Source organism: Tamandua tetradactyla, chromosome 1, assembly GCF_023851605.1.
Source record: "Tamandua tetradactyla isolate mTamTet1 chromosome 1, mTamTet1.pri, whole genome shotgun sequence".
Lineage (NCBI taxonomy): Eukaryota > Metazoa > Chordata > Mammalia > Pilosa > Myrmecophagidae > Tamandua > Tamandua tetradactyla.
This window is the reverse complement of record NC_135327.1, coordinates 49,448,250-49,470,404: the sequence shown is the minus strand read 5'-3', so window position 1 is coordinate 49,470,404 and position 22,155 is coordinate 49,448,250. Positions and strand designations below refer to the sequence as shown.

Below are 22,155 nucleotides of genomic sequence, written 5' to 3'. Positions count from 1 at the left end.
GGTGAAATTGCCCAGAATCCCCAGTGTATTATTTAGCTGCAGTGTTGACCAATTTAGTGAAGTAATAGATTTCAGAAAGTAGCCTTTGCAATGTATGTATTTTTGATATTTTACTGTGAAAAATATTTCTCTACACCAACATTACTATTGTTAAGAATAACAGTTACAATTCAGTAAGTTCCATTATTAGTGTAAAATTAACATTTTTCATTCTCAGAAGAAACTTGCCATATCTCAGAATAAAGGTATTCTTAGTGTTGCTGACAAATATAAAAAAATAAGTTGAGGAACCTTAGCAAGATCACAAAGCAAGAAACTGAATGTAATGCAAACTGGTTCTCCTGAAGTTCAGAGTAGAGCTATAGAGTGACGTCCTTCAGTCTAGTCCCTGGAAGGCAAGGACAGGAGGCAATGCCACTGCTCTCTGTAAAGCCCAGAAATGCTGTGTTTAAAGGATCTTGTGCAAATAGATTCTAGGTGGGGAGACATCTCTTGGGCAAGAGAAGGATCCTTGAAAGATGAAGGACATCTAAGAAGTTTAAAGAAGGGAAGATGAATGGGCAAAACTAGGGAAACACACTGTGTCAGATACAGACATTCTTTCATGGTTGAAGCAAATAAAAGAAACTATGAAAGTATCAAGGACATGACCTTAATTCTCCAAGGAGCACAGCTGTAGAGTTGCTTTGGGTCTCTCAGTTTCCGTGAGAATATCCATGGCTCCTGATGAAAGAGAAATGGCTTCATGTGTGAGGTTTAAAGCATTTCTAATTAGAAAGAATTTCTAATTAGAAAGCACATACTACACATGCACACACCACCATGTGGAAATAATAAATGCATATATAATGGAAATGTTTGTTTCATTTATTATGCTAGGAATTTTCCCAAGAAATGGAAACAATTGTTAGAAGTGACGTTAAACATTGAACTGTTTCTTTTTTCTTTTGCTTAGTATTTTTAATTAACATGTAAATTAAAATGTCAGTGCCACCCAATAAGGCATCTGGCTCCTGATATGTGGGAGCATTTCATTAGTTTAAAGGGGGAAAAATCAGTCCCCAGAAAATATATGCAATATATGAATTGATGCAAAAGAAGTTTGAGATTTAAAACTGTATTCTTTGATAATTTGACATCTGTGGGAAATAGCCTTCAACTCTTTGACTGTGAGGTAGACTTTTCTACTTAAGAGCCTTGAATAGATGTTGATGGCATGATAACAGTGACTGGACATATTGGGTTTTCTGAGATTGATTTCCAGAATGAATGGAAGAACATCCAGCCTTTGATGGAAACACTCTTAGGCAATAAAAATTTCATTTACAATTATGAGGAATCTGCACATCCATAATATTTGTACATTTTACTTTAAAAGGCCGGTTGGGATATGAATGCCATATCCATTAGCTAATGCTATATAACCAAAGATTCCCAAACTCCATGACTAAAAAGATAAACCTTTATCTTTGCTGGTTATTCACTGGGGCTTGCTTATGTGCTTGCGGTCTGCTGATATTGGATGGGATCTCTCACTGATGATAGTTCTCTGGGACTGAATAGTCTCGCATGACTTCAGCTGGGGCAGCTTGTCTTTACTCCACACGGTCTCTCATAATCCATTTGGCTGTCTCAGCATTGTTTGCGTAGTATCCAATGATCCAAGAGAAAGAGGCTTGGTGTTTCTTTAGTTCTAGGCTCATTTATGTCACATATGTCACCTCTGCTGCATTTCATTTTCTAAACCAAGTTACACAGCCAGCCCAGATTCAAGAAAAAAGATAGTCTCTGCTCAAGGTGTGAACATAGGGAAATATGGAGAATGCCATCTTCTACCGATATTGAGGGACTTGTTACTATATAGTAGACTTTAAGAACTCAGGTTCAAAAGTAGTATTGTTTGATATATTTATTTTTACAAAAGTCATTGAGAATTTATTATGTTCTTACTGTATGCTGGATACTAAGGAAACTAGGGTATAGTTGATGCAATTTCTGTCATCAAGGAGATAATAATATGTAAGAGAAAATGTGTGTAATATAAAAATACTATCACTCATATAAAAATGCCAGAAGAGAAAAGAAAATATGAATTTAATTGCAGAAGAACAAATCCCCATTTGCACATGTCTGTATTTCCAGCAAAATGATACTTAACTCTCCTCTAATTGATAAGAACTTTAAAATCTGACTTAATTTACATCAATTATAAAGAACTTTTTATTATTTCCCTTGTCTATATGCTTTAGGCTAAATCATACTTTATTATAGATATTTTCACTTTTCATCCAACTTGGTATGTACAAGGTTTAAAAATCCAAGAAACAATATGCCTTTCTAGGCATTTCTTCTTTTCTCCTCAGGCCATAACTTTTTCATAATTTATTTTCTGTGTTATTTCTACACCTACCATCAGGAAACCATCTTTATGCCCATTTACTAAACTCATTCAACCCAGAATTTTAATTTTAATAGTAGAAGGGTCTTTGGAATTCATCTATTTTAAATTTCTTGTTTCAGAATTTAGGGAAATGAGGCTGAGTGATTCTCTAATGCCTGATTAGGATTACACAGTTATTTAGTCATGATACCAGAATTAGAACTCAGTTTTATTTATTTCCCCTTCAATAATCTGAATTTTTAGCTTATTAGAAAATTGCTTGCTTTTTTTTTTTTAGAAAATTTGTAAAATATAAAAAAGAATCAAGAAGAAAACTTAAGTTACCAGTATAATTTTTCTGGAATATATTCTTCTAAACTTATTTACTTATTATAACGATTTATCCAAACTCATATATTTATTATAAAATATTTTAATTTCACAATTTAATATATTATTTATTTATTATAAAATATTATACTTACCATGTCAAGAAAATAAGAACCAAATTTAGAAATACTAATGGGGTATTACAAGCAATAAAATATGATTGTTTAGAATAAAATTCTATAAATGAAATTGAAAGTGAAATAAGTTGGCTTAACATCAAGTCAGGCACAGCTGAAGAAAGAATTAGTGAGCTGGAAGAGAGTTTGCAAAAAAAGGGATAGTAAGAATCACAGAGAAATGGGATAGAGGGATAAAATTTAACATGTATTTAATTGAGATCTCAGAAAGAAAGGAGACAAAGTCTGGGGAAGAATCAACATTCTAAGAAATTATGATTGAGTAATTCCAGGGGGGAAAAATACATCAATCTTTAGATGCAAGAATCCCAGTGGATTCCAAGCAGGATAAATAAAACAGAAACTTATATCCAAGAAATAATAGTGAAATAAACAGAAAACAACCAAGAAAAATCATAAAAACAACTAGAGAAAAAACACAGAATCACAGACACAGAAAACAAAGTGACAGCTACTTATTTCTAACAGAAACAATGGGAGATTCAGGGTAGTAGAATAATATCTGCAAAGAGCTGAGAGAAAAAAATGGCAAATCTAGAATTCTAAACCCAGAGAAATAGTTTTCTTTATGCAGGAATGTGGAATTAATATATTTGCAGATAAAATTTTTTAAAAGAATAAAATAATTAGCTAGCTAGAGACCTGTATTAGGTGAAATTTTAAAATATAAAATTTAAAGACTATTCTTCAGGAAGAATTATAAGGATCATAGGTGGAAGGTCAGAGGTACAGTAACAAATGAATAGAAAAGAAGGCAACTCTAAATAAACACTGAGTGTAAAAAGCAATGATAATGGAATCCAATGGATTTAAGTATCTCTACCTATCTGTTTATTTATATACTTAAAGTACCCTAAAATTGCATTTAAGCTATGAGAAAGATTTTAATTAATCTCAAATTCTGATGCCACAGATGTATACTATAATTTCAAACTACTCATTAAAAGAATGGAAAGAGAGTAAATGATATCCAATTATTAAAGAAAAAAGATGATAAAAATTATCAATCCAAAAGGGACTAACAGAGGAGACATTGAAAAAAATCTAATAATTTAATAGATGTAAACTCAATATATCAGTAACCACACTAAATGTAAATGGAGTAAATAATTTATTAATTATTAAAATTAAAAGAGCATAAATCACAATATAAAAATAATCCAACAGAATGGTATCTTCAAGACACACATAAAACATAAGGTAAAAATGTTTAAATGTAAAAGATAAAAAATATTATAACATGCAAACACTAACCAAAAGAAAACTAGACAAGCTGTATTAATAGCAGATAAAATATACTTTAATTTCAAAAACATTATAACAGATGAAGGTCACCGTATAATCATAAGACATCCAATTCATTAGGGAGATACAGCAATTCTAAAATTGCATGTATTTAATAACAAATGTTTAAAATATATGAAACAAAAAGTCATACAAGAAGTAATAAAAAATGCATAAACATAATGGAGAATTTTATTATATCTATTTTATATAGACAAACCAAACATTCATCAATAAAATAGAGCAGATGTTAACTCGGTTAACAAACATTAACCTAATAACCATAGCCGTGTGCAGAACAAACACAGCATACAACTGCTAAATACACATTCCTTTCCAGTTATATGGGATACTTACAAAAATTGACCATGAGGAACAGGACCATAAAGAAAGTCTCAACAATTTCCGAATATTAGGATTAAGTTTATGGTTAAGTTAAATGCTAGGAATAGGACTGACGTTAGGACTAGGTCTACAGATACATTTAGGTTGAAGGTGAGCTTCAGATTTAGAGTTGATGTTTGGATTAGGTTTAATCTGGATTAGGGTTAGATTTAAGGGCAGGATTATTGTTTTGCTAGTTTTAGGTTAGTCCTAGGTTCAGTGTTAGGGTTAGGAATACAATTAATAGATGGTTTTGATTGAGGATTAGCATTGGTAAAATGGTAAGAGTTAAGTTTAGGAGTAGGTTTAATGTTTGTGTTAGGGTTGGGTTTAGGGAAGATTTAAGGGTAGGTTTAGGATTAAGGTTAGGATTACGATAAATAAATAGATTGATGACATCAAACAGAACATTTGTAATCAAACATAGTTTAATCATAAAAGGTGGCCTTACAGAATAGTAAGGGAGGGCTATCTTTTCAATGAATTTCATGGGATAGATGGGTACCTATATGGAAATAAATGGTTTGGGATTCCTAACTCACACCAACCTTAAATATCAATTTTAATTAGAACATAGTCATAAATACAAAAAGCAGAACCATAAAAATTTTAGAAGTTATTATAAGTTAAATATTTTCCTGACAGTGGCTCTGTAGCCAAATGACTTGTCATCAGAATGTATAAAGAACTTCTATAAATCAATAAAGAATAGATTAAAGAAAATAACCCAAAGAACCAAAAGATTTAAATTAGCTCTTACAAGCAGCATGCAAAACTGGCAAGAAGGTTGAGCAATAGGAACTTTCAAACCCTGCTGGTAGCAGAGTAAATTGGCAAAGTTACTTTGGAAGATATATTAACAGGACACAGTCTACTTGAAGGCATACAAACAATATACATTATAACACCACCAGTATAGATAGCAATGCAAATACAAAAATGCATACTCACGTGCACCAGGGTAGAAGTACATGAATTTTCACAGTAGTTTTGTTTCAGATCCAAAACTGAAAATAACCCAAATTGCATCAACAGTAGAATAGATAGTGACTGAAAAAATTGAGCCACAATAAAATACATATAGTTTAGATTCCATTTATTCAGGTATTTAAAACAAGGACCATTAAGCAACATTATTTAGGTGGGGTGTATCCTTAGTAAGAAAAGTAAGGAGATGATGATCATAAAATTAAAAGAAACTATGACCAAGAAGGCTGGGATTCTGGAATGTTGGCCTATTTCTTGATCTGAGACATAGACACATGGGTATTTTCTTTGCAATGATTCATTAAACTGTACTTTATTTGTGGACTTTTCTGTTAGCATGCTGTTTACCGTAATGCAAAGGTTAAAGCTATATTATTTTAGTGGCTGCATTGCATTTCTAGGTTTGGATGTACCACATCTTACTTAATAATTTACTTCAGCTAAGCATTTATATTGCCTCCTCTTGTTTTGCCTACTTAAAATAGAGTTTCAGATAACAAATATTTAAGTACATTTTTTTCTGGTTTCTTAGAATAGATTCCTAGAAGAGGAAAGACTGGGCCAAACCATAATCAACTGTAAATTGTTCTTAATATAATGTGAAATTGTTTTCCAAAAATCCGTGTTTCTGAATCATTGCATATTCACCAGCATCAAGTGTGCAGTATTTTTGTTTTTGTTTATGTTTTGTCAATTTTGCTTATTTAGTTGAGGGGTGGTTGATACCTCATTGTTTCAGTTTGCATTTCTTTGATTTCCACCTAGTGAAATAAAATTTAAGTATAACATGGTGTTTAGATTAAGGGCTCAAGGATCAAATTGCTGGGGTTCAAAGCCTGGCTGCACCATTTACACATTATAAGGCTTTGGGTTTGTTAGCTAATCTCTCCAAGGGCCAATTTTCATACACATAATATAGTAAAGAGATGTCATCATAAACAAGTTTATCCATTTAATGAACACACTACCTGTCATGTTTTGAGTCTTCTGTAAATTATATGTGTATGCGCTTGAATAGAGGTTTGAATGGAGAATTGGAGGGATGAAGCATTGGAGGTAGAGGGAAAAATGGAGAGAGGGAGGAGTAGAGGAAGAAGAAGGGAGGGATGGAAAGAATTTGGGAGGGAGAGAGGGAGGAAAGGAAAGGGGCTTACGGAGAGGAAAGTAGGGCTGATGGAGGCAGGAATAAAGGAGCACTGACAAGTCTGGAGGAGGTTACCAATACTCAGGAGTATCTGTTGTCCTGTCTTCTCTGAACAACTTCTAACCTCTTTAAAAGTTTAGTTTTCAAATTTTAAAAAATCATGTTGAGATAGATTATATTGTGATCAAGTACAAGTGATCTTTCGAGTCAGATGATCCTGGTTCAATCCATCTTTAGCTATGCACTCTGGGACTTCAGTTATTTCACCTGCAAAGTCAGGCTGGAGATAGATAATGTTCAACATCTGTGGGAGAATTAAGGCAAATAGTATGTATAAGGTATGCATTTCCAAGACTGGCTCGTAATACCTCTCAGAAAATGGCAAATGATTCTCTCTTTTTTTGTGTTTGCTAGACAATAATAGTTAAGAAAGTACTAGGAACGGCTTAAAATGTTTTTCTTAAGATTAGTAAATAACCAACCCAAATGTGGTGAAAGAATCATCAGCCTGATGATGAGTCTGTAAGTCTGTGTATGTGAGGACATGTTGCTCATTCAGGAACAAAATGATGGATATCATGATTAGAAGAGTGGAACAGAGGAAGTGTTCCTTGCCCTTGTTTGAATGTCAGACAAATCATGGAATCCCCCAGAGTCTTCTAGCAGTTGAACAGAACATAGAGAACACAGTGGAACAGCCCATGGCTGAGAAGGGGTAGTATCACTGGTCTCCATTAGTATTCCCAAGAAGGACTTGTGCTTGCCAAAGCCAAGAAAGGCAAGTTAACAGTGTTAGATGGAGATGGCCAGGAAGGTGGAACATTTTCCCTGAAGCACATCAAGCTTCATGGGCCTCACATGGCCGAGATAACCTCTATAGATGTCATGCAATATGGCTACTTTGCTTAGCAACTCCAACTCGACAAAAGTACTTTAAAAATTACAGTGTGATCAAGGGGTACACAAGGTAGTTCAGTGTAGAATGCTCACCTTACATGCAGGAGACCTAGGTTCGGACCATTCACTTACAAATAAAAAAAATAAAAATTATAGCATTTTCCAAGATTCGGTCAGTGTCTCCTTTGATGTCCTGAGGTTTAATCACAAATCAGACATAAATCTTTCTATTTTTCACTGGTATGCTATAAAAATGTCCAAGAATAGCCATATCTTTAAAAAGTTGAGGCAAAAGCAAAAATATAAAGGTAAAAGACCCAAGTGTGAGTATAAACTTTACTTTGTGTTGTCAATGACACCAGACATACTTTTGGAAGACTTAGTCAAGTTTGTCAGTCCAACTGCCATTTCCACAGATTCTATAAATGCTACTTAAAAGCTCTTCAAAATCTCTATTACATAAATGGAAAAGACAGTTTCCTCTCAGGGAAGTGATGACAATTAATTTATGAAAAATAGCAAACATATCATGGAAAACATGTATTAAATATGGCAGAAGTTTTTCAAGTAGGGAGGTAGGCCTGGCAGATTAACTTCTTTCCCACAGTCACAATAAACTTCAGAACAAATGATGGCTCTTGAGTCTGCCAAAAATCCTTTCATTTTGTGGGCAAAGGGAATGTCAGTCTCAAATACTCAAATCTTTTCTCTCCTGAGAGAAAAATCTTCCTCAGCTGAGGTGGCACTCTTCCCCCAAAAGTGGAGAGCTTGTTACTGGGTTACCTTCTTTTGAACATGTTTCCACAAAAATTACTTATGAAATAATTTAACCCAGTAGAGCTGATAAAAATAGTTTTAAAATTGAAACACCAAAATGAAACAGGTAAAAACCAAGGAGGATTCATTAGTCCTTAAAAGTTACTTTTGCCTGTGGTGGTAGTATATCATTTGGTTCTAGCTTGCGATGGTGACAATTCCTTGAGATGTTAAGGGGTTTTAGCTAAGGATCTCCAATTGCTATAACTGGAGCAATAGCAAATGAGCTTGTAGGAATATGTAGCAAAAGACCCATACTTAATTCTGTATAAGCTCTCTGACATGTACTACAGTTAAAGGACTTTGAAAGATTTATTTCTGATGATATTAATCCATGAGTTCTCTAGTCTTCTAAGTTCTGACTCAACTAGGAATTAAAGTAGAAAATAGCATTTGGCTCAGAAATGATATGTGTGAATGCCCTGTGTACTGATTACCTTTTGTACACAGCTGGCAAAGTCAACTTAGAGATGAGGAGACATATTTGATGATAGCAAGACTCTGAGATATGCTGTCATTTGTGTACTATAACCAAGAACAGAAAAAGTTAAAACATAAAGCAAAAGCAAGCAAGCAAACAAACAAACAAGACAGAACATTCATCTTGGAAAACAGAATTATCTGAATGTGGACCCAAGGGAGCAAGTCATATTTTCTGACACTTGAATTCCACCATAAAAGTGTCTTATCAAGTACTGAGAACATATGTGTTCTGGGCTTCCCATGAACAGAATTGTGTTTTAAATTGTATTGCTAGTTTTTGTAGAAAAAGAGGTGGAAAACAGAGGAAATGTATAACTGTTGCCTGGATCCATCTCACTGGAGAACAATGAACAGTTCCTGAAGCAAAACCAAATTTAATTTTTCCCTTCAGTCTTCATGCATTTTTTTTAACATACTTCACCATTCTGTTTTGAGGTGAGAATAGCTTTATTGATTATTTTTTTATGATGCAACTAATTTGTAATTTAGGAAATCCAAACAGTACAGGAAAACCTAAAAAAGGTAAAAATCATCCAACTTCCTCTAATCATCACCCCTAAATAACTCATTAACTTCAATATTTTAAAGTGCATCTTTTCCAGAAGTCTTTCTAGTGCTTAAACAAGCACGTCCATAAAATTTTACATAAATGGGACTCGATGAAATGAGATGGTTTGTAACTTGCTTTTTCACTCATCAGCATTACATGTGTATCTGTCTGATTCAAAACCCAGACATACCTCATCTGTTTTATTACTGCAGTAATTAAATTACCATTGAATGCATAGTAATCCATTGACCGCATGGATCACATTTTATTTTACCAGTCTTCTAATTGACAAACACTTAGCTTGCATTCAGTTTCTTGCTGTAGGGAACAACACTGCTATGAAAATTCTCAGCTCTCTAACAGTCTCCTCAATTGGTCTCAAATTCACCAGTCGGTGTTCTTCTCTGGCCACTTTATCGCTGTGCCATTTTTAAATTCCCCTTTCACCCGCCCTCTGCAAGACTGCAGGCTCTGGGCCCAAACTGTCTGGGTTTGAATTCTGCCTGGGTCTGATTTAAATGCTGTGTGACTTTGGGCAAGGTTTTGTTTTTCTCTCTCTGTGCTACATAGTTGCTCAGTTATAAAATGAATATAATAATGTGTACCTTCTAAAGGCTCTGAAGATCAAATACAATAATCCATTTATAATGCTTGGCAAAAATGTGTTCACATCTATAGATGAAGAACATGTCTAAAAACCATTCCCAATGTCTTTGCAAGCTTCCTTGTTCAAGATTTCAAAACCACCTCTCTCACCCACATGTTTCTTCCTGGCTTCAGTTCATGTTCACCAATTCCTGGTAGACATTTATGCTGAGTAGTCTGATATCATATAAACTCTCTATAGATTACACTGGCCAACAAAAGAGGCTCACAAATCCTCAGAATCATATTTCATAGCTCTTCCCATTCTGTTATATGTCCAGTCAGTTAGAAACACTTGCCAAATGTTGCATGTTTTCACAATGCCTCCAAGATCCCTGCACTGTCCATGACCCTGCTTCCAGTCTGGATGAGGCCCTGTTGACCTCACATTGAGCAATGGATATGAAACTTCCTTCAGGGGCACAGTGCTTTCTTGATTGGCATGCCAAGTGAAAGTTCAATACACCCACCAAGCCCAACCTTTGTTGCTATTATTAAAGCAGTATTTAGGGACCTGGGACCCCACCTCTTCTCTCTCACCTTCTGCTCCAGATGGCCCTTAAAATAACTGAGCCCCAAGCATCCCTATGGGAAAAGAACTGCCCTCCTACTTTCCAATTGCTTTTCCTTCAATCTTTCCTGCACACATTAGAAAATATAATCACCCTAAAAATATTACCATGGCAGCCCAAAAGTATACGATGTTTCTTTCAAACTCCTTCACTGGCATTCAAGTCCCACTTACAAACTACAAATTTAGCTCCAATAAGTTTTATCATTGTAGTGTATACCAATGTGCCAAATGGATATTCATATTGTCATCATATTTTGCCACTTCACAGATTGGGCTCCTGCCCTCAAAGCTAGCTTCTCTTCACCTTCATGCTCTGCCATCCCATCCAGGATTTATTTAAATCCTACCTCCTCCATGTTGCTTCCACAATCAATATGGTTCTCTCCTCTTAGGTTTGTGCTCTCTTCTCTCCAGTTGGCAGAAAAAGTACCATGCATTTCTGGATATCATCCTAGGAATCCTTTTTGTATGAGAATGTGCCATATTTTTCCAAAACTTACACTAATATTGCTGGACCTCATAGCACCCAACATGGGGCCTCACAAAGGTTTGGGATTCAATCACAGTTGCCTGTACCGCTGGGAGCAATGTGCTGTCTGTCACAAGGCAGACTCTAAGATGCTATGAAGGACTGGCGGGCTATGAGTACCACCTGTGGGTAGTTTACTTTCTCTTTATCAATGGTTTCTCTTTGGGAAAATTGTATTCAGTCCTTTATCTCATACCATTGAAACCATGGTTATTCTTTTAGGAAAGTAAAGCTTTTGTTTTCTTTTATTGGAAAACACAATACATTTATATAGTAAAATTCAAATCATTTCCAAGAGTTATAAAGTACAATATAATATTATTCTCACCCCAAATCCCTTGTCCCCTCGTTCTGCTTGAAAGCCACCATTGTTATAAATTTCCTAGTGATTACCTTACAACCATAATTGGGCTCTGATGTAAAGCTTCCATCCACTGTAAAATGATGTCTCATTTCTCTATTTGTCTAAACCAGCCACAGGTACTTAACAACCTCCTTCCCACCCACTAAGACTACTGGCATCCCAGAAAATCTCCGCCCATTTATACTCTCCAAAACATCCCCCAGTTGTAGACATTTGATAATTAGCCTCATTAATCATTTAATTAACCTTATCCCATACTAATACCTGTTTGATAACTCAGATCAGCCCCAACATAGCCTCCACTTCCAAAACTCCTTGAAGACAACTTCAGACACTATGATGTGAGATGGAACTGGGACAACTGGCAAGAACAAACCCCTTTAAAATGAGCTCATCCATGAAAAAAAAAAGTGTTGCTTCAAGTGTTTTTAAATACAAAGGAATATGAATAGGCCTTTCTTGATCTGTTTGGATATAATTTAGAAGGTCTAGATAAGAGCAAATACAAAGAAACTAAGGGCAAGTGAAAAACTGAGTCTGAGGCAGGGTTATTTTAAAGCAAGCAGTGATGGGAAATTTTATGCCTGAGTCAAGATCTCTGATCCACATTCAGGAAAAACACAATAAAACTTCTCATAACTTGTATGAATGCACATACCCCTTCCCACACATACCAACCAGAGAGATTTCCATCACCAGCTTCTCAAAGAGCTGACATCCCAGGCCACATACAATTTCTTCTGGGCCCATGAATGAAGAGGATGGATTCACAAATACAGCTTTTCCAAAGCCATTGGAGGTGGGCTCTCATCACAAACTGGCCCTAAATCACTCCTCTTTGGCTTTGAAAGAATTTAGTTGGCCAGAAAGGAACAACTTGAACTACCACCAACTGTGTTCCTGACAACTTTATTGAACCAGAAAATTTATTTCTCCAATAAATTTGAGCAAGTCAAGCTTGCTTTTTTGTAATATAAAGAGGTTGAATTAGACAATCCTCAAGGTCCCTTCAAGTTCTAAAATACTATTAACATTACATTAAATGACTGAACAACATTCATATCGTTTAATGGATAAACTCATCCTACTGAGTTTATAAACAAATATAATTCAAATTATGCAAGTTTTGGAAGTATTCAATTTTGGTGAGATTTAGAAATTGTCTATCAGATTGTTGAAAGTGTATCTGCTAAAGCATTCTGATTCGGTTCTGTGCTTCTTTCTCAGAGTGTGGTCCACAGAGCATCAACATACGTGGGCCCACTCTAGACCCATTGAATCAGAAACTCTGAGGTTGGGCCCCAGAAATATGTGTTGTAACAAGCTCTCCAGGTGTTTTTATATGCACTAAAATTTGCACAGTGAGATCCTAAAATGTGTTGAAAAACTGAAGTTTGGACTCTGACCTAAATCTGAATGCCAGCCCTCCCACCTACTTGTCAAGGATGCTGGGCAAATTTTTTAGCCTCTCTGAGTTTCAGTTTCATCACTTTTCAAGTAGAGATGACAATAATTTAGCTCATGGGGTTGTGTGGAGATAAATGATATGTTTGTCAAGCAACTGACACATAATAAAATTTATCTCCCTTGCCCCATTCTCCCTGAGAATCAATTTCAAGAAGGAAATCACAGGCAGTCTTCCTGGGTGTAGATTTTATAACCCTTAAGAATACAAAGTTTGAGAGCCATGGAGGGTTAATAACCACCCATCCCATGGAAAGATACCCAGTGCATGCCGGGTGGCTGCATTTCTCACAGGGCCTTATGGGTATAGCCTAGGAAGAAATCTCTGACACCATCAGTGTTCTAAGGCATGAGTTGGGTTCCAAACTTGGCACAGTACCTTTGAGAGAAAAAAAAATGAAATGCAAGACAGGAACCACATCCAAAAAGCTGCTTATTTTCCTGAGGGCACAAAGTTGGTCTAAGAAAGTCTTTTCAGCAATTGAAGAGTTAAAAAGATATTCAGGAAAGGGCCTACAAACAGAGAATAATTTTATAAGAGATTTTCTCATTTTAGAAAACCATAAAGGAGCATGTGTGGATATTCTGCAGTGGTTTTGAGCACTTCTTCCCCATAGATCACTTGAGAATGATAAATCTGATAGGTTTTTGCTTGCCAATAGAAAACATAAAATATCACTCCATGGATGAAAGGGGAGAATGGGAGAATTTTTTGAAGTTCCATCTTTGGTAAAGATTTCAGGCTACCCAGAACGAGGTATAGAAATTATCTTGTCAGATGTTATGTGCTAAGACGTGAATGCCATCCATGCATCAATAGTACACAAACACTTCAGCCTAAAAGATCTGCCTAGAAGAACAGGAGAAACCACTGGTTGCCTCCAAGTTCTTTGCTAAAGTAATTTTAGACCTGGTACTAAACTTAGGTTTGTTTTCCTGCTCTAATGGAAAATATCAAGATGGTTTTATAAAAATGATTGGTCCCAGTTTAATGAATGTAAGAATCTGCAGCAGCTGCTTTTACTGAGCACCTTCCAAATTCCTAGTAATTTGAATATTCTTTCAGTTTCTCACAAGTCTGCAACATAATGGTCATAATCTTTGCTTTTACAGAAGAGAATGGTTACAGCTCACTTGACGTTGGTCAAGGGCTGGTTAAAGAAGAACCTTGTCTATGACAACAATTGTTGGGTTTGTGGGTCCCCAAACTCCTGACGCTGTTCAGTGACAAGTAGCTTGCTCAAAATCCATCTTCTGGGAAGAGTTTTGTTAGTTTTTTTTCCAACCAGGTGAACACTGAGAAACTGAAAAAATTTTGGATCCCAATAACACTCCAAATACAGAAAATGAAACAACAAAAAAGAGCTGAGCCATTCAATTTGTCTTCCAAATTGATTCCTGTTTGCCAAGGCTAAAAAGGAGTCCAGCTTCTTTTTTCACCTTTACTATTGGTGAAATAGCAACAGCTATTTGTTAAGATGTGTTTATTAGACTTACATAAGAGCTCTTGCCCAAAGAAATCGAGCTTAAGGGGAAGCAATCTTTATGGTCTCTGCTTCTACCTTTTAACATCACAGCAAAAGGGCTCATCCACCCCTCTTAATTTCCACAGATAAGGAGACAACAGAGAGCAATTAGATGAAAACATGTTTTAAAATCGGACACCTAGCATAGCTATATATAATAACGGTTAAAGTAACCAAAAAAGAGATCAGGCCTCAGTTAGAGTTTAAAACAAAGTCAATCTGCCTGGGTAAATTAGAATGCAGAGTAGAAGATGATAGTTTCTTCAGCTACTGTATGAGATCAAAGGCAGAGAGGTTTATTTTGTCTAAAACCTAAATTTTCTGTAACACATAATCTAAAATCGGCCTTTCTGGATAGCTCATTTAAACAACCCAAACTCCTGGAATCCAGAATGGGAAAAAGACCTTATAATTTAGTATACTTTAACATAATACCAGGATACATCTCAGACTATAGTGGGCTGATAATTAAAAAGTATCGGTAGAGTCCCTTGAGGATCCAAAGGGTTGGATATATATATACACATATATATGGAACTATTAACTTCTCCCATCTGGGAAACCCCGGGTACCCTCTCACCCATTGGGGACTCCCAAGAAACTAAGCCAAGACCTGGATTTTGAGGCTTGCCCTTATGAAACTTATTTCTGCAGGGGAGAAACAAAGACTACCCATAACGAGGCCTAAGATTGCTTGCGGGAAGCCTCTTTGTTGCTCAGATGTGACCTCTCTCTCTCTAAGCTCAACTCTGCAGGGAAAATTATTGCTCTCCCCACTAAGTGTTACAAGCCATTCAGGGGTGAAAAATCTCCCTTACAACATGGGGCATGACTCCCAGGAATGAGTCTGGCCCTGGCACTGTGGGATTGATAATGCCTTCTGACCAAAAGGGGGAACAGAAGCGTAATAAAATAAGGCATCAGTGGCCAAAAGAGAAGAAAGTGAGTCAAAAGGCTATTCTGGAGGCTGCTCTTATACAAGCTTCAGTTAGATAGTGCTAATTGCCATGGTTTGCTAAACCAAAATCAACATCCCTCCCGTTGACTCTTAAGAACACCTAGGGCTTGAACTGAGACTCTATAAAGGTTTCATGTATAGGTTTGCCTTCCTGGAACATAATTCCCAGGGGGTTCCTGGTCAAGTAAATCCTGAAACTCAGAGGGATCAGCCTCTCCAGGATTATCAATTAATTACATCCCCCTATCCTTTAGTGTGAACACCCCTTTTCAACATGAAAAAGTCAGAACAGCCATTGTCCAAAGACTGCTACAGATTGAGAGAAGGATTAAAGAAGAAGGAGGTGGTTTAATAGAGAAAATGGGATTTAACAAACGAGAATGACTGCTGAATCACTATATTAATATTCCTTCTAGCCTCCAGTGTTTTGGAGCAGCCAGAAGGAAAAATCTAAGATAATGGAATGGTGGCCCATGACAAACTCTGGGATCTGTTGTGTTAACTATTTGTTGAAGTGTGCTTTGAAAATTATTGCTTTTTGCTTTCTTTGCTTTGTATATATGTTATATTTTACAATAAAAAACTTTTAAAGACACTTTTTTCAAATCACACATCTGTCAACATCAAAATGTAATATACACAAAGTTTAGAATACTACTCTCGTACTCACATACACTACTCACATACAGTCAGTATGAATTAAAGATCTATTTAACTCATAAATTAGAGAACAGGAGGGTGGTAAAGCTGGTTCAAAGAGAATTGGATAGACAAATTATTTGTAGACACTGAAAGAATGCTGGGATAAAATTGCTAGGTTAGAAGCAAAACTGGCTAATACTCCACAGTAAAAAGTCTGAAACTTATTGTGTCATCTTTTATACCACACAAACCATTTACCTATCGCACAAAACTCTATGAAGTTAACAAGTAACTTCAATATCTGAGTCCTGATCTGCAGTAAATAGCAATTCAGACAGAGGTCTGTAAACTTTTTTTGTACAGGCCACAGAGTAAATATTTGAGACTTTGGGGGCCATATGATCTCTTGTAACTATTCACCTCTGCCACTGTAGTACAAAAGCAGACATAGAAAATGCATAAACATAGCTGGATTCCAATAAACTTTTATCAACAAAAACTATAGGACAGGTTTGGCCCAGGAGTCATGGTTTGCTCACTTCTAATTTTACAAAACCAAATACACCTGGATGGGACTGTAGATAATGCTCCAGTATGACAATGAAAGGACGTGCCATGCTATTATCCTTTACATCAGTTCCAAGTTTTAGATAAGTTTTCTTAGATCATATCTACTTCATGGGATCTTATTCAAGTTACTTGTTTTTTTCTGAACTTTGGATTCCACATTTGTTGAATGGGGATAATTTTTAGGAATCCTTGCAGTTATTGTAAGTATGCAGAAGGTCAGTATTCAAAAGATACTCATTCCTTCCAACCTCAATTGTATTCTTATTCTGAGTCAAAAAGGTGAGAGATGATCTCACTGTCTCTCAGCACATCTGTCTGAGAAAACAAGTCTTAAGTTGGAGGTGGAGACCGACTGACTTAAACAGCAGGAGACAGGGAATAAAGGATGACGTGTCCACATTATTTTTTCATCTCTGCCCAGTGTAAGCCCTGCCTGTTATGCTCAGATTGGTGGGTGGGCTTATGGCTTTGTCTCAACTGCCAGAAATGACCAGAACTGTAAGAAGAGCACTGGAGACTAAGAAAGCAGCCGGAGGTTCAATGACTCCTACACACCAGGAAACCACTGAATCCACTAGTTCAGTTTATTTCCCCAACTCTGTGTGAAATCAACCAGAGTGAGTGATACATATGAGCTGCAAGCATGGAGGTGGGGAACATGCCAATAGTGATCAGAAATGCTGACCTGAATTCCATCCCAGAATATTAATAAAATCCGTTGAGCTTCCTGAGAGAAGACATACTTAAGAAGATTCTGTCACACAGTCTACTGAACAAATAATTCATCCAAAAACACGATGTCTTAGATTGGATTCTCTGGAATCAGACTGTTTTATGGGGAATTGCATGTAGACGGTTTACTGGGGAATACTCTTGGGAGATATCCCTGCAGGGAAACGAGGAAGTGGGACCAGGCAGTGAGAAAAGCTGATCCTCAGTGCCATTACACAGGAAGCTTCAGCCAACGCCACGGGAGCTCTGAAGCTGGGAGGATCTCCTGAGTTGTACTTACTGCATTAGTCAGTCATGCCACACCTGCCTCCTGGAAGGCAATGTAATCTTGGAAGAGACCATTCCCTGTAGCAGAGAAAATATTCAGAGGACGGCAGCTATAAGCCATCAGTATTCACTGTTTCCAGCAATGGCGGTAGGGTGGGGGGCATAGCACTCCTAAAGAGTATCCACTCTACCCAACCAAAGTATCCATGTGGACAGGGCTTCAGATTTGCCATAGTGCATTTCAACTGTGCATTTCAAGCGGGTTCTCAGAAGAATGGGTTCCATGTGTATTGATGCTTCCTGGGATTATATTAGATTTTCTTTTTAACACTATATTTTGTTTCCTATTGAACGGTATTGACTTCATTGATCACCCAAGCTTTTCTTAAAATTTTACATAAAGTCAGTCACGCTGTTCTATGCTAATATAAATGGTTATTTGATCCAAACATAGACATTTACACTCACTTCTTTTAAACATATTTAATTGGTTTCAGTCTATTCCAGTTTTTATCAACACTTAATGTGAAGCTGTAGTAAGTGTACTTATTAGATTTGTGAATTATAAAGGCTGGGAGAGAGAGAGAGAGGATAAGATGTTTGATGGTAAAATCATAAGTCAAAAATGTCCTTGACATATTTAATTGGTTTCAGTCAATTATTCTGATCTGTCAAGGACATTTTTGACTTGTGATTTTACCATCAAACATCTTATCCTCTCTCTCTCTCCCAGCCTTTATAATTCACAAATCTAATAAGTACACTTACTATAGCTTTACATTAAGTGTTGATAAAAACTGGAATAGGCCTCAGCATGGAGCCAATTTCAGTCAAGCCCAGTCAATATCAGCCAAACCCGACCAACCCACAGAGTACTGAACAAGAAAAATGAATATTTTCTTATTATAAAAAAATTGTAATAGGCCAACATCAATGTCAGAGACTTGTACCATCCTTAGGAATTTCCATTTAGGTTGGCATGGAACCATTTACCAATATACTATGACTGTCCAACCAACTACATATTCATGCAACTATAATAGCACCTGGCCCTGATTTAACTAAATCCTCTGTAAGGACATATATTACTTTGTAAAATGCATTGCAGAAATCAAGATGCACTGTCTTTAGAAAGAATCCTATTTTAAAAAGTAATAAATTAGGGGCAGGCCATGGTGGCTCAGCAGGTAGAGTTCTTGCTTGCCATGTCAGAGACCCAAGTTCTATTCCTGGTGCCTGCCCATGTAAAAAAAAAAAAAGAAAATGAAGTATAAATTCTATACATGCTGCCAATGAAACTCAGTTCAGACTGAGTAATAATCTGAATTATTTAATATTTAATTATTTATTTAATTAATTTTTTGGTTTTTAACTAATTCATTACTTTTTTTTTTTTTTTTTGCATGGCCAGGCACCAGGAATCGAACCCAGGTCTCTGGCATGGCAGGCGAGAACTCTGCCTGCTGAGCCACCATGGTCCACCTTATACTTCAATTTTAAACTCAGATATCACCTAATTTTTCTTTGGCAACACTCAGGTGTTATGGAAGATGTACATAGGAAGCAGCATGGATAGCGCCCTTTAGGAACTTGCAGTCTTCCAGAGAAGGTACTGTTGGCAAAAATGTAAAAAAAAATTCAGATGGAAAGCTAGAGATACTGTGTTTTGGGAATTAAGATGGTAAAGAGATTATTTTCTATATGAGTCATCAGAGGAAGATTCCTCTTAAAGGTTGTAATTAAACTGTGTGTGTGCATGGGTGTGTGTTAGTTTGGGTTTCTTCATAAGCAGTTCCTGATAGAAGGAGTCAAATGCAAGCAGTTGGAGGTGGAGGAAACAGCAATAGAGAGCTGGCAAAGTGAGGCAGGGAAGGCAAGGCAGTGAATAAAAGGCATGTATTAAGAGAGTTCCCACTGTAGCAACTTGTACCAGGTGGGAAATCCTAGAAAGCCACGTTGAGCAAGCACCTCCCTCCAAAGAGTGAGGAAGCCATTGCTTTTATACACCATTCCTGACACTCACAGGTTGAGGTTGCTCCTGGGGGAGGAGGGTGTTAATTCCCGGGCACTTTCTGCCTGTTCTCTGCAAGGTCAGAGCAGGCTTGGGGGGGCAACAAAAGCCCTCAGGCAGGAAAGAGCTGGCATTTGGGAATCTGAGCATGAAAAGGGAAGGTCAAGCGTATATGGGTGGAGCTCCACTCATAGAACGTGTGAATAGGTGTTTGTATGTGTGTGTATACACAATTCAAGATAAATAAAGATGGAGTAAGTAGACTTTTCAAGCTAAAGAATAAATGTGTATCAGGAGCAAAATTTATGTTAAAGGAGGTAAGGGAAATTATGTGAAAAGAATTTGTTAAAACCCGTAATTCCAGCTAGAGAAACTCCTCTAACAGTACCCTGTTTCCACAATTAGATCAGGAATTACAGATCTCTTCATGGCAGGACTGGCAAAATGCTGGTTGTTTCCTGCCTACAATGAAATACATAAACTAGAACTGAGCTGAGGCATGCCAGGATTTTCCATCTATACCCTCAACCTGGACAAAATTCTGGTTATCAGGGTGCAAGAGAAAATGTCCAGCTTACTGAAGAACATGTTGCCTTCCTCTTGAACTCATCTGGAAAAGTGAAAGTACAGTGAGTGAGGAAGGCAATCTGGTTATGCCCACTTCAATATGGATTCCTAATGCCCTCTGGTACACAGCCTTTTTTTTTTTTTGTATGCTGTATGGCAGTGGTCACATTTCATTCTTTTTCCATGTGAGTATCCAATTATTGCAGCATCATTTGTTGAATTTTTGTCTGTTTGTTTTTCTTTCTTTCTTTGCTTGTTTGTTTGTTTTTGGGAAATACATGGGCCGGGAATCAAACCCGGGTCTCCCACATGACACATGAGAATTCTACCACTGAACTACCCTTACACCCCAAGCCTTCCTTTTTTAAGTTTAGCTTTAGTAGACTTTAGAATCTAGGCTTTGTAATCCAAAGTCTAGATTCAGTGAGCTCATTGCTATTTGCTAGCAATCGAATAGCATTACCCTCCAAAGACACACTCAATCAGCATTATAAGTCCCTTCATACTTAGGAAATACTCATTTTACTGACTCTGCAATGTAAACTATATATTTATGAATGTAATTTCAACAGATTTTTCAGAATCCGATGCTTATATCTAAGAACTAGAATTTACAACTCCCTGATAAAGCCTAGACTCTAAGTATATTTCCCTTACAGTGCTTTCATATTAAGCTTTTGATCTAGAATGATCTGCAATGTATAGCAAATAAAGCAGCTCTTTGAGAGAATGCAAAGGATTAGAGAGCCAGACTAATGAAGTGACTTGGGGTGGTATCCAGAAGGAGCAAGAGACAGTGGTACCACATCAAATAGCAATTAAAAGGCAAAAAGCTGGTGTCCTCAAGAGAAAATAAATTTTCTAACTTTCCCAAGGCAATGCTGATAGTCTTAGAGCTGGCATTTCCTGGAAATAAGCCTTGTTTTCTCTTTCCGTACTCTGCATTCATCCTAGGCAGAGCCTTTGGAGACATCTCATCTTGGACTTTTATTTTTCTCAATGGTGTTTCCTACTCACTCTCTGTGGGCAGTAGATCCGTCTCTCTAAACTTAAATCTAACTATGAACAACCATGATTAAAGTGTCCCCCTTTTAGCAAAAGTGTGTAAATTATGTTTTAAGGAATAATGTTGTTCTTAAATATTTTTCTTAAATCCATAGCTAAACAAGGAAAATACGGATTATAAGGGACATCTTTATTGTATTAAATTTATTCAATTCAAAGGATTGTACATTATTCTGAAGTGATTTCCTTTCTGATTTTAAAATTTGCAAATATACTTTTTATGAAATGCCTATGTATTACTCAGGAGGGGTTTAATCTAGTGTAGTAACAAGCAAGCCCCCATAACTCAGAGGTGTAACATAAAAGTTGATCTCTTATTCATACCAAGTCTGCTGCTACTCCAGAAGCATTCACAGAGATCCATTTTCCAAGCAGGGATTCAGACTTCTGGCTTACACATTGGAGCTTTGCCACCTGAAATATGTGACTCTCAAGGGTCACTGAAGAGAGCTGGAAGAGACACTAAAGATTTCTCTGCCTCAAATCTAAAGTAACACATATCCTGGACTATTATATGAACTGATCTAAATGCCAGGAGGCTGGAAAGCATGGTTTTAGTGTGTCCAGAAAGGAAAGGACAAGATATGAAATAATTTTTTCACTAGAAATCTCTATCACAGATGATAGCAGAAGGGGACAAAATTTTTTTCTTAATGCCATGACCTGTCGAAAGAAAACAATGAACACCTCATATAAGCATTCCACTTGTTTGAGGGAAATTTCTTGGTATGAAATGCCAAAGTTTGGGAAAGACTGATGCATTCTATGAAACCTAAACATTACAACTAA

The 22,155-nt window shown here is 36.5% G+C and overlaps 1 long non-coding RNA gene across 1 annotated transcript in view; it reads right to left on the bottom strand.

Moving 5' to 3' along the window:
- LOC143684291 (uncharacterized) overlaps positions 1–22,155 on the bottom strand; it is a 54,693-nt gene that overhangs the window by 2,141 nt on the left and 30,397 nt on the right. Inside the window, exons 2-3 of the long non-coding RNA XR_013175959.1 lie at positions 5,527–5,582; positions 652–723 (exon numbers count right to left, since the gene is read on the bottom strand). This is a non-coding gene — a long non-coding RNA (uncharacterized LOC143684291). The remainder of the gene's footprint in view (positions 1–651; positions 724–5,526; positions 5,583–22,155) is intronic.